Genomic DNA, 11636 nt, shown 5'->3' with positions numbered 1-11636 from the left:
AGAATAGATATGAAAGGGAAAAAATGCTAAAACTTTACAAAACAATTTTAATATTGGGGAAAATACAATAAATGAAATGGTGAGACTCTTTCTGACCCAAATATATATTTTTTAGAATCAAGATTATACCACTGTTAAATTACTATAGTTGTAAAAGGTCTTTTGCATAACTGTTTGCAATGAAATTCTTCATAGTAAATTTAGTAAAAGAAAGAAACAGTCTTCTGCCATTATGAGAAACAAATTAATGTTATTGCAGGTATTTCCCCTGCCCCCAGCCTTTGCAATAACAAAAGGCAAAGTAGCCTAGTGAAGGGTGGCTGTATGACTAGGAGCATGTTGCTTAACCTCTGAGCACATAGGTTTCTTTATATAATTACATTTACCTCATAAATTAAATGAATTAGCAGTTGTTACATGCGTAAAACACTGCTTGGCATATTAGAAGCACAAAGCAAATAATAGCCATGATCATATCTCTTTTCCATACCAGAAGCATGAAAACTGTTCATGGGTACAATTGCCTAATGTTGGAACGGCAGGCTTGACCTGACCAGACAGTCATATGCTTTGCTCAGTGCTTTTGTGCTCCAAATGCATGAGACACCAACCAGTCCTAGTGTAATTAAGAGTTTTTGACAGCCGGGCAATCCTAGCATGTTCCTAACTAAGCGATAATTGAAGATCTGTGTAGCTTTTAGGTACAAGTTGTTACCCAGCAACAGATTGAAGTTCCGGAAGAACTTCTGAATTATCTCATTAATAAAGCAACTTCCTGATAGACAGTTATTGACTCAGACCACAGCGAACCCAAGAACTCATGATCCTCTAACCCAGAAAAAAAAAATATGCAGGTGAGCACTGATGAGGTGGCAAGATGCCAAAAAAAAACTGGTTTTACAACCTATCGGGTAAGTGAGCAAGTGGTGGCTGAAGGTTGGTCACATTATCTGGAAAGAGCAGGAAGATCAGGTCCACTGTGTTTTGCAGGGGGCATTAGCATAGCATGGGAATGCAGCTCTGCAGCCAAAGAAAAGAACCCTGATGCCACTGGGGCATGCTGGCCCATGATGCCAAATGGAAACTACACCTGTCTGCCTTCCTTCTAGTCTCTCCACAGTGTATTGAATGACAACTGAACTCACCCAAAAAGACATGCAGGAGGTCTTAGATTATGTCATTTCATGCTTGTAACTGTCCTACAGAGACGCTACTCTCATTAAAATAATCCTCTTTACAGAAACATAAATTTCGAGAAGTAGGTTGCTTAATGTCACAAAGCTGATGAATGAGACTTATGAGCCAGGCTGTCTCATTTCTGATTTCATGCTGTCGATGAGATTGCCTTCTAGGAGCCAATTACAACTAATGTTTGTTTAGGACTTTAACATTCATCAAGCTCAGAATCCCAGGACACTGTAGGGTGGACCTTACCTTATCACCATCCCCATTCTATAGATAAGGAAACAGACAAAAAGATGTATGAGTGGTTTTCCCATGTTTATGCAATTAGGTGGTAGAGCCAGGATTTGAAACCCTGGTCTTTTGAATCTAAGCAGAATTTACAAGAGGAACACTCAAGCAGAATGGGGTGAGTTATACTGAGCACAAAGCTTAAGAGAGCAGAGTTCTGTGGTCAGGGCCTTAGCTTATTTTTGCCTTTGCTTTGTCTGCCCAGACAATGTTTTTACATGAATACAATTATCTGATGATAACTTGCAATTTGTACATTCTGGATACATTACCTTTCTCTAGATGACGTGTAAGATTTGTATAATCTAGATATGTCTTCTCTGTTGAAGATGAATATTGGAGATAGCACAATTGGATTTAAGCAATATCCTTAAATTAACATGTCAAGTGTACTTAGCTGCACTTGGAAATCTGTCCCGGTTTAAAAAGCAAATACTACTGGTCCAAAAAGGAGATCACAGGATGAGAATCTTCCATCCTTTATGTTATAGACTGAATGTTTGTGCCCCCCACCCCCAAATTCATATATTGAAATTGAATTCCCAATGAGATGGTATTTGGACGTGGATCCTTTGGGAGCTAATAAGATCATGAGGGTAGAGCCCTCATGAATGGGATTAGTGCTCTGATAAGAAGCCTCAGAGAGCTAGTGAACCCTCTTTCCGCCATGTGAGGATACGATGAGAAGTCAGCAGTCTGCGGCTGGAAGAGGGCCTTCATGAAGAACCCAAGCCTGCTGACACTCTCATTTTGGACTTCCAACCTCTGAAACCGTGAGAAATAAGTATTTGTTGTTTAAGCCATCCAGTTTATGGTATTTCGCTATAGCCGCCCAAGCTGAATAAAATATTCCCAGAGGACAGACATCTCTCTGCATTTTGGGGAAAATGTTATTTGCAGATTTATTCCACTACTTTTATCTAATAGCCTGTTGCTTATTATGGATTTCAGCAGGTCTGATGATGAGAGGGTAGCTGAATGTCTAGGAAATTGTGCAGTGTAAGAAAGGAAATAACCCGCATAGATCTCTGCCAAAGTTTATTCTGCTGTTCGTCCTGAGACACTGGGTTGCCTAGTATCATATCACTGGCCAGGCATCACAAGGAAGTTCTGAGTGCTCGGTTGATGTCTGCAGTCACATGGAGACCTCAGTTACTAAAGAAAGAGGAGTGTTACTGAGATCAGTTACTTCACACCCATTTTACCACATCTCCTCACCCACAGGATACTGAATGTATCTATCTAGGAGACCATATTTTCAGTTATAAAACTTGATATAATGTTTCATGAATTCATCCCTTTGGGCTCACTTTTAAATTTTATTTAAGTTTCTCTGTTAATTTACTGTAAATGTTTAATAAATTCAGAGTGTATTATTCTCATGAGCTAACACTTCCTCCAAACTATTTTCAACCAATGAAGTAAAGGATAATGGAATGCTTGTATCGGGTACATAATAAATGGTCAATACCACCGAATGTTACCAATTTCCAATATTAGAGACATAAAAAATGTAGAAAGGCCATTCATTTTATGAGGGGATGGTCGAGTGAATTAATTTTTAAAATATTTACTGGATGCTAGACATGGTGGTAGGTACTAGGGGCACTCAAACTAATAATTAGCCAGGACCCAATACCCACCCTCGAAATTAATTTCAAGAACAGGAACAATAAATGTAAGCACATCAGAAGTATTCAACTTGGGGACTTTCAGGAGAATACAAAAATAGAAACAAGGAGACATTCCTTTCGTCCTATTCTGGTTCAATTACTTTGTTCTCTGTACAAGCTGGAGAGCACATATTCTCCCACCATGAGAGAAAGGGGGGACCATTCAACCCAAACCAATCACATGTGCTTTGGGCAGAAACTGTCAATATTAAGACAAATCACATCCAGTTTATCACAGACTCAGTTAAAATAGAAGGAAAGTATTCCCTGAAATATGGCCTCTGAGGCTTGGTAACAGTGCTTTGGAGCTTGACAGATGTAGAGACAGCCAATCACGTTTACATCTGCCAAAATATATAGTCTCCAAAACCAGAAAGATAAAATGCCTAAAACCACAATGTGAAGAGTTGAATATTGAAAATTCCATATGTTTTGCAGGCTGATGCTAAATCCTATGAGAAAAACCAGCACATCAGGGTTCTTGTTGTAACCAACTTTCAGGAAAGGAATCCTAATCTCCGAAAGGCAGGTATAAGAAAGATTACTGTTTATAAAGGAGTACGGCCATGCTAACCTTCAAAGTGGGCAGAGCCACAGCAAGCCACCTCATCAGGTCTGACAACCGTCTCCTGGAAATGGGCGATTTGGAGATGGCTGGTAGGACCAACGATATGAGAGTCGTCCTTATTGGTGAAGTAGCCAAACACACGAGGATGCTTCAAAACTACCATTAGAGTGAACAGAGTTGGGCAGTGGGGGACAGGATTTAGGGCTGAGTACCCAATTTCTCAATCAGATAAAGGGCAAGGTGGTTCTCCTCCACCCAGCTTGGGTAGGAAGTGCAATCAGTCTGATTTCACAACAGAGAAGGCAAATCCTCCTGTTTTGATGTCTTCTCCTACAAATCTATTCCTTGCTCACTCTATCGTATGCACACTGGCCTCCTGACTGTTCCTTAGATGTGCTGCGCATGCTCCTATCAAGGGCCTTTGCACTTGCTGTTCTGTGTGCCTGGCACGCTCTTCCCCCTGATTTCCTCATGGCCCCCCTTTCTCACCTCCTTCAAGACTTTCCTACTGTCTCAATGAGGCCAAGTGTATTCATTTTTTATTGCAGCTATAACAACCACAACTTACTGGCTTAGTATATATAGGGTGAATTCCCACATATACTTCATGTGGCATAAAACAATACAGATTCATTTTCTTATAATTCTATAGGTCAGAGAGTCAGAGTGGGTCATATCAAACTAAAATCGAGATGATGCTATAATCGAAGGGGACAGTCTGTGTTCCCTTCGAATGCTCTAGGGGAGGTTCCCTTGTAGGACAGAGGTCCCTGTTTCCTTGCTGTCTGTCAGCCGAAGGCTGCTCCTGGCTTCTGGAGACTTCCTGCATTCCTTAGTGCTGGCCCCCTGCCTCCATCTTCAAAGCCAGATATGTGAGTCCCTCTCACAATTCAAGGTTTTCCTCTTTCCTCTTCCTTCTTTAAATGTTATGAATGGCATTTATTTAGTAACACTGACATTTGTATTAAAATGGGACCACACATTTTAAAAATCACTGTATTATAAAAATGTCATAAATTTCTCTGGACTCTAAAATTGAAATAAAATTTATAAACACATATCCTCATTTCTCTAGAGATGTATGCATATTATTTAGGTAGAAAGAAAATGAAACGGCTAATATGTACCCAGTTTGAAAGGGTATCTAAGGAAAGGTATATTAAGGACACTCAGTTTTTAATTTGGGTCATAAATTTTTTTGTTTTTTGAGACAGAGTCTTGTTCTGTCGCCCCGTCTGGAGGGCACTGGCGCAATCTCAGCTCACTGCAACCTCTGCCTCCCGGGTTCAAGTGATTCTCCTGCCTCAGCCTCCTGAGTAGCTGGGATTACAGGCACTCCCCATCACACCCAGCTAATTTTTGTATTTTTAGTAAAGATGAGGTTTCACCATGTTGAGCAGGCTGGTCTCGAACTTCTGACCTTGAGTGATCCACCCACCTTGGCCTCCCAAAATGCTGGGATTACAGGCTGACCCACAGCACCCAGTCAATCTGGGTTATAAATTGTGAGTGAGAAAATCACAGAGGTGAGGTGCCCTTGCATCACTTAATATAAATGGGTACATGATATCCACCTTATCACTAGTGTTATTAACCATGATCACTCGGTTAATACACTTGGTTAAGGTGGTGTCTGTCAACTTTCTCCACCATAGAGTTACTATTTTTTTCCCTACTCTAGTCTTTAGAAATGAATCATTAAGTCCAGTCCACGCTGAAGGGGATGCTTTATTTATTCCTTATTTCAAATTTTTTTTTAACTTTTAGAAAAGTTACAAAAATGCTACAATGAATTCCCATATACACTTCATCTAGATTCACCACTGATAACATTTTCCATATGTGGCTTATCAAGATCTCTCCTGCTCCCTCTACAAATATACATATTATTGCTATTCATATGACTATTTGGACTGAACTATTTGAGAGTAAGTTGAAGACATCATAACCTTTTATCCCATATACTTCATCATGTATACCCTAAGAACAAGCAACTCCTTCATCTTCATAGTACAGTAACCAATTTCAGGAAATTTAACATTAATATAATGCTATTATCCAATATAGAGATCAGCACTTCCACTTTTGTCTCTGATGGAGTATCTGGTACTAGTCCTCTTGCCTCAACTGTAAAACTGGATGAAATATCAAAGGCAAGTGTTTTCAGACATTGGAGAACAAGCAACACGAGGCAGAGTAGGCAATGCAAGACTGCAATCAATCCCTGAAGGTAGGGAAACCTAAGAGGTGAACCTCATGATGAGCCTGGCTCCCTGCCTGGAGAAATTTTCCTGACTGCAGAGTAGTGATCCAGAATCCAAGCAGAGCACAGCAGTCCCTCTGAACTGAAGAGGAAGAGATCAGAGGTTGGGGCAACTGAAGTGCCAGAATCTGCAAGGCAAGGCCCGGAGATGGGAGCTGTGCATGTTACATAAATACAATCATGAGTTCATACTAATACCTCTACTTCCAATATAATAGCACTAGGCTTTCCCCAGCCTTCCCCCAGCCCATATTTCTGGCTCCCTTTCAGAAGCCCGGTTTGAGAGCAGGCTGGCAAAGTCACCATTTCCACTGTCCAGTTTCCTAGCCGAGGGAAAACCTGCCAGTGATAAGGTGCGTAAAACGAGGGACGTGGCCCAAGAATCATTGGTTTGAAACCCAGAGAACCGACGTTGTAAAACTCAGAAAATAACAGATTTAGTAAGAGAGTGCACCGAACATAAATAGAAATGTAGGGGGTAGAGAATGGCATATTTGCTATCTCTTTAACAAAAACTCCCAGTTATTTAGTTGTGGTTTGTTTTTAAATTGACTCACTTATTACCTCTTACCACAGCTTCTTCCTTTCTGAGTACTGCATTTTGATTCCTTTCTTTATTGTCTGGTGTCCATCTTTCAGTACTTTTTTCAAGAAAGCTTCATGGATTTGGTTTCCCTTGGTTCCATGATTATCACCTTGGCCACGTATTGTAATGAACTTGAAAACCTTTGAAAAACTACTGACTTTTGGGCATCATCCCAGACCAGTTCAGTCAGGTTGTCTGAGGGTAAGATCCATGCAACAGTATTTAAAAAAAAAAAAAATTCCTCCACTGAGTCTAATATGCAAATGAATATCTCCAATCTCAAAGAAATTACACAAACAGGCTCTCTCAGTGGGGCAAAGATAAGCCAAAGAAAGCTGCAAGTGAAGTGCAAAAACAGTGTTGATTTGAGAATGTTAGTTTGTTGCCTTTATACTAAAGGAACTTCTTGGAATATTTTTAAAAATGGCATCACTTTTTTCTTTCTCTCACAACTATATAGACTGGTGCGTTTCAAATTTTAATGTGCATTGGTCCATCGGAATCATCCTCGCATCTGGTCAAAATGCAGATTCTGATTCAGTAGATCTGGAATGGCAACTGAGATACTGCATTTCTAATAAGCTCACAGGTGATGCCAAAGCTGCTGGTTCATGGACCACACTTTTGAGTAGCCATGGTATAAATCCTGCTCCTCTGTCTCCTGTAATGAGAATTGCTATGGAGGAATCTGGGGCTACCCGAACATGGCCATTGTTTCCCTCCTGAGTGGCTCGCTTCTTTTTCTTGGACGTTAATATGATTTTCTTCTTATCTTTGAAATTCAGATATAGTTAGGTTACATGAGTTAAGGCATAAAGAAAAGATTCCCACATTGATATTGCCTTTGCCTCTGAACCCCTCTTTGTTCTTGTGTCTGTGAGGCCTAACTCCAAAAGACTTTCAGCTCTTCCTGAGGACTTTTCATAGGATTGACAGGATGCCTGGCCTACCTAGTGACTGAGGTTCTGGTTTCCTTATTTATGCATTTGTTACAATCAAATGGGTTTGTTCTTTGCAATCAAAAAAATTAAAGACTATGGATTTTAAACCAGAGAAAGTAAAAATAGAGACTGCATAGAATGTTGTGGCAAAAGGCAACATTAATGCAAAAAAAAAAAATGTAGTTACAGCGGTGACTGGCAGAAAGAAGGGCAAGGGCAAAGGAGCTTTCTGAATTCAATGGGCTTCTTAAAAGTCATTATTTGAGCTAGGTTGAATGACAAACTTGTAGATAAGAGAAAAGGGTTAAAAAAAAATTATGATGCCAAAAAAGAAACGAAGAAAAAATAAAATATTAGAATGTGATGCTAAATGATGCTACAGAACTTTAAACCAAGTAAAAACTGTAAATTTAGAAATAAGAATAAAAAAAGTTTAAATTTTAAATAGCAAAGCAAACTTTGAACCAAGAAAATTATTTTTTAAAAACCCTAATAAAACAGAAGTGTAAGATGAGCTATAAGATAAACTGAATAAAGTTTGGAGCAATAAGATAAATTTAAAGAGAAAATTAGTAGGTTAAAATAACTAAGGTCAAAGTTAAAAATGAGGTCAGTTATGAAATAATTTACAACAGATATTCTAAGTAAAGGTTGAAAGCCAACAGGGTAATAAGGTAAGATTTAAAATAGGACATGAGATACTTTAATCCTACGTGAGAGTAGGATTAAAGATAAAAATAATCGGATGATTTATATGGATGTTAAGATACCATCAAACTAAAAAAAAAAAGTTTAAGTTAGAAGAAAAAAGAAGAGAAAACATACAAGGAGTAAGAGGGCTTGGTGCTTACTGTCTTTTCCCCAAAAACAAATCTGTTAATGGAGTAGTGGTGTCTTAATGGGGGAAAAACGCAAGAGGACAGAGAGCAATGTGACACCTTGGTCACGGAGGCTCCCCTTTGCTCCCCTCAGCAAGTACCAGAAGGCCAGCCTCACTAGCAGTAACCAGAGAAGACAGGAGGTTTCATACAGCGAACTCACAGCTGGATGGCACCAACCTGACCCAGGAGAAACTCCCTGGCCTGCCAGCTACATTCCTTCCTGGATTATCTCCTCCAAAATTAGCCCACACACAGAGTCAGGGAAACTACCCTCCCTAGATCAATAACCTATGAAAACTCGGGTTTCAACAGTTGTCTCGTGTCTCTAGAAAGTTTCAGGACTGGCCCAGCCTCCAGAGTTTTTAAAAAGGTATTTATTCAATAAATGTTTATTGATCCTCTTCCCTGTCCCAGGGAGTGTACTAGACTCCAGGAATGCAATGATGAATGAGCAACAGATCTCTCTTAACAGAGGTCCAGACGTGTTACATGCAGCGATAGGGGAGTTTTAACAGGTAGTTTCAACGCATCACCAATGGCACAAATGGAAGCCTTGGCTTTGAGCAGGAGGAGGGTCACGTTTCCTCTGTAGCTGGAAGGAAAGTGAGGACACGGGAGGAGGAAAGTAGGGAGGGCTGAAAGTTGGGGAGAGCATGACCATCGGCAGAATTTTCTTGGTGAAATAGGGATTTTCCTGAGAGAGAGGAGTCTGGAAATAAGCCGAGGTCTTGGGGTAAGTGGGAGGGAGAGGTCTGGGAGGGTCATAAGGAAATTCGAGAAGGAGCTAAGAACAAGTAAACAGTCTGACAGACAGAAGTGCAGGCCAAGCAAAGGCTGGAGGTGGTGCCAATCTGCCTGACAGGAGTGTTAGTGTGTCCAGGTGCTGGAGACATACACAATTAATTGCAATACAATGTGAAGAGTCTCAATGTGACAGGATAATTTATTAAGACATTACTCTGTGTCTGTTCTCCTTGCATTTTCCCTCTCAACCATTTTCAAGAATGGCTCTGGGGCTAGTTATATCACGGGAGTTTTGAAGGAAACCTCCTGCTGGGCCTTTTTTTTTCCTTTGTTAAAGCAGAGGTCTCAAAGCAGGCTTCTCCAGATTGAATAATACTTTTACAGATAGGTTTCATGTGTAATGAATAGTGTTTTGAAGTTTTCAAAAATAATTGCCAAAACTTTGAAAGTAGATTTCACATAAAATCTAGATTTCAGCTTTTCCTGGAAAAATTAAGTGATCTCGCAATACTGGGCCTACATTTTCACCAGGCTGCAATTGCTTGGAGCTGAGTAATGTCTGTCCCTTTTAAAGGAGGCGCAACCTCCAGTTCACTCTGGTCCCTACCATTTTCTCTGCCAATACCATTCATTCAGGTTAGCTGCCTGGTCTCTGCAGCCCTCTCTAAATAAAGCTGGAGATTTTGTTAGGGGGAAGGAGTGGAGACAGAAACAATAAGCAGTGGGGCACAGGTGTGCAGCTCCTTGGGCGTGGCAAAGCCCAGGAGGGAAATAGGGACACCACGCCCCTAAGGCCTGGGGTTTCCAGCATCAGCAAAGACTCCTACCCAGAAAGTGGCAGAGAAGGCAAGGATACTAAACAGCCGGCTCTGACACTGACAATTATCGAGGGCAGTCTGAGAAAGAAGGGGTCCTTTCCCTGGTTCCTGAAATCCCGGGTCCTTGTGAAAAATCCTAAAGAGTTTGGGGAGGGGAGGGGGGCAGAAGAGTCCACGATGACTGAGATCATTTTCCAACAGCCCTTGGGGAGGTGGCGTGAAGTCAGACTTCATGAGAGAAAATAAGAATATCCATCACTTCTTGTACATGCACGTTTGTGGAATAAGATGTTAAACATCAAAATGGAGATTTAAAGAAAGGGCTAAGAGTAAAAAAGTGGGTGAGGTTAAGTGTTGACTAAAATAGTTATGGAAGTTTTCACAGAGGAGGTGCAATTTGAGCTGAGTTTTGAAGGATGAGTAGGAGGTATCCAAATGTAAGTTAATCTACCTAAAGACAAACATTTGAGAGTGCAAAGCATATTCAGGGAACCTGCAGTAGTTTGGTGCAACTAGGCCATTAGATGCCCATTTTTCGGTCAGGGGAAACAGGACAAGGGAGGAAATGGAAGAGAGTGAAACCAGAAGGGAAGGTTTAAGCCTTCACAGTCTTCATGACTATGAAGGGAGTCCCTGACTATGCTTTGGTATACTTTGTGTTTAGAAAGTTAATTGACTGGGCGCAGTGGCTCACATCTGTAATCCCAGCACTTTGGGAGGCCAAGGCGAGCAGATCACGAGATCAGGAGTTCGAGACCAGTGTGGCCAATATGGTGAAACCCTGTCTGTGATAAAAATACAAAATTTAGCTGGGCATGGTGGCGGTGCCTGTAATCCCAGCTACTCGGGAGGCTGAGGCAGGAGAATTGCTTGAACCCGGAGGCAGAGGTTGCAGTGAGCCGAGATCACGCCACTGCACTCCAGCTCTGTGGGACTGAGCAAGACTCCATTTTGGGGAAAAAAAAAAAAAGAAAGTTAATTGTGCTGGCTGTGTGGTCAATGCTTGGGGAAAGGGAGATTGGACAAAGGCCGTTAAGTAGTCTCTTGCAACAGTCCAGGTGAGAGTTGATAAGGGTTTGAACTAGAACAGTCACTGTGGGAATGGAAAGGCGAGTTTGAATTTCAATAGCCATTTATTGAATACTTACTGTGTGCCAGGCATTGTGCTAGGTGCTGAGATTACACAAATAAATACTGAGACTTGCGTTGAAGAAACTCATTGATAAAGGGACAAAGATGACCACACATGGTAGAGCCAGCCTAGAGCTGAAGTAGCTGAGACTGTCAAGCCTTAGTCACATGTGTTGTACATTCCATTATGGGTCACATTCTGAGGATCTGTTTCCACACAGGGGTTGGGGCCATCTAAGAGGTGAGATACAACCTATTTTGCAAGTTTTGAAACTCAGTTCTTCTTCTACAGGGCCCTTACAGCTATTCTTGCTGACTAAAGGGATCAAATGATCAAAATCTCCTTTAATTTTCAATTTTACAGAAGGAACCTCACTAGATGAGCAATTTTTTAGACAGGTAACTTGCCATAATTTGGACTAAGGTGAAATTGAATTAACTCTATTGTTAAGGGAACTCCATTAATGCTTCATCACTGTTTCCCATAAGCTTCCAAATCAGGCTGAATCTTTTCCCATTTGCAGGTGTAAGGTGTTCACTAACTTTGCCTCCTTCCCA

The sequence above is a fragment of the Macaca nemestrina genome, chromosome 10, assembly GCF_043159975.1.
Source record: "Macaca nemestrina isolate mMacNem1 chromosome 10, mMacNem.hap1, whole genome shotgun sequence".
Classification (NCBI taxonomy): domain Eukaryota; kingdom Metazoa; phylum Chordata; class Mammalia; order Primates; family Cercopithecidae; genus Macaca; species Macaca nemestrina.
Note: the sequence above shows the minus strand (reverse complement) of the source record.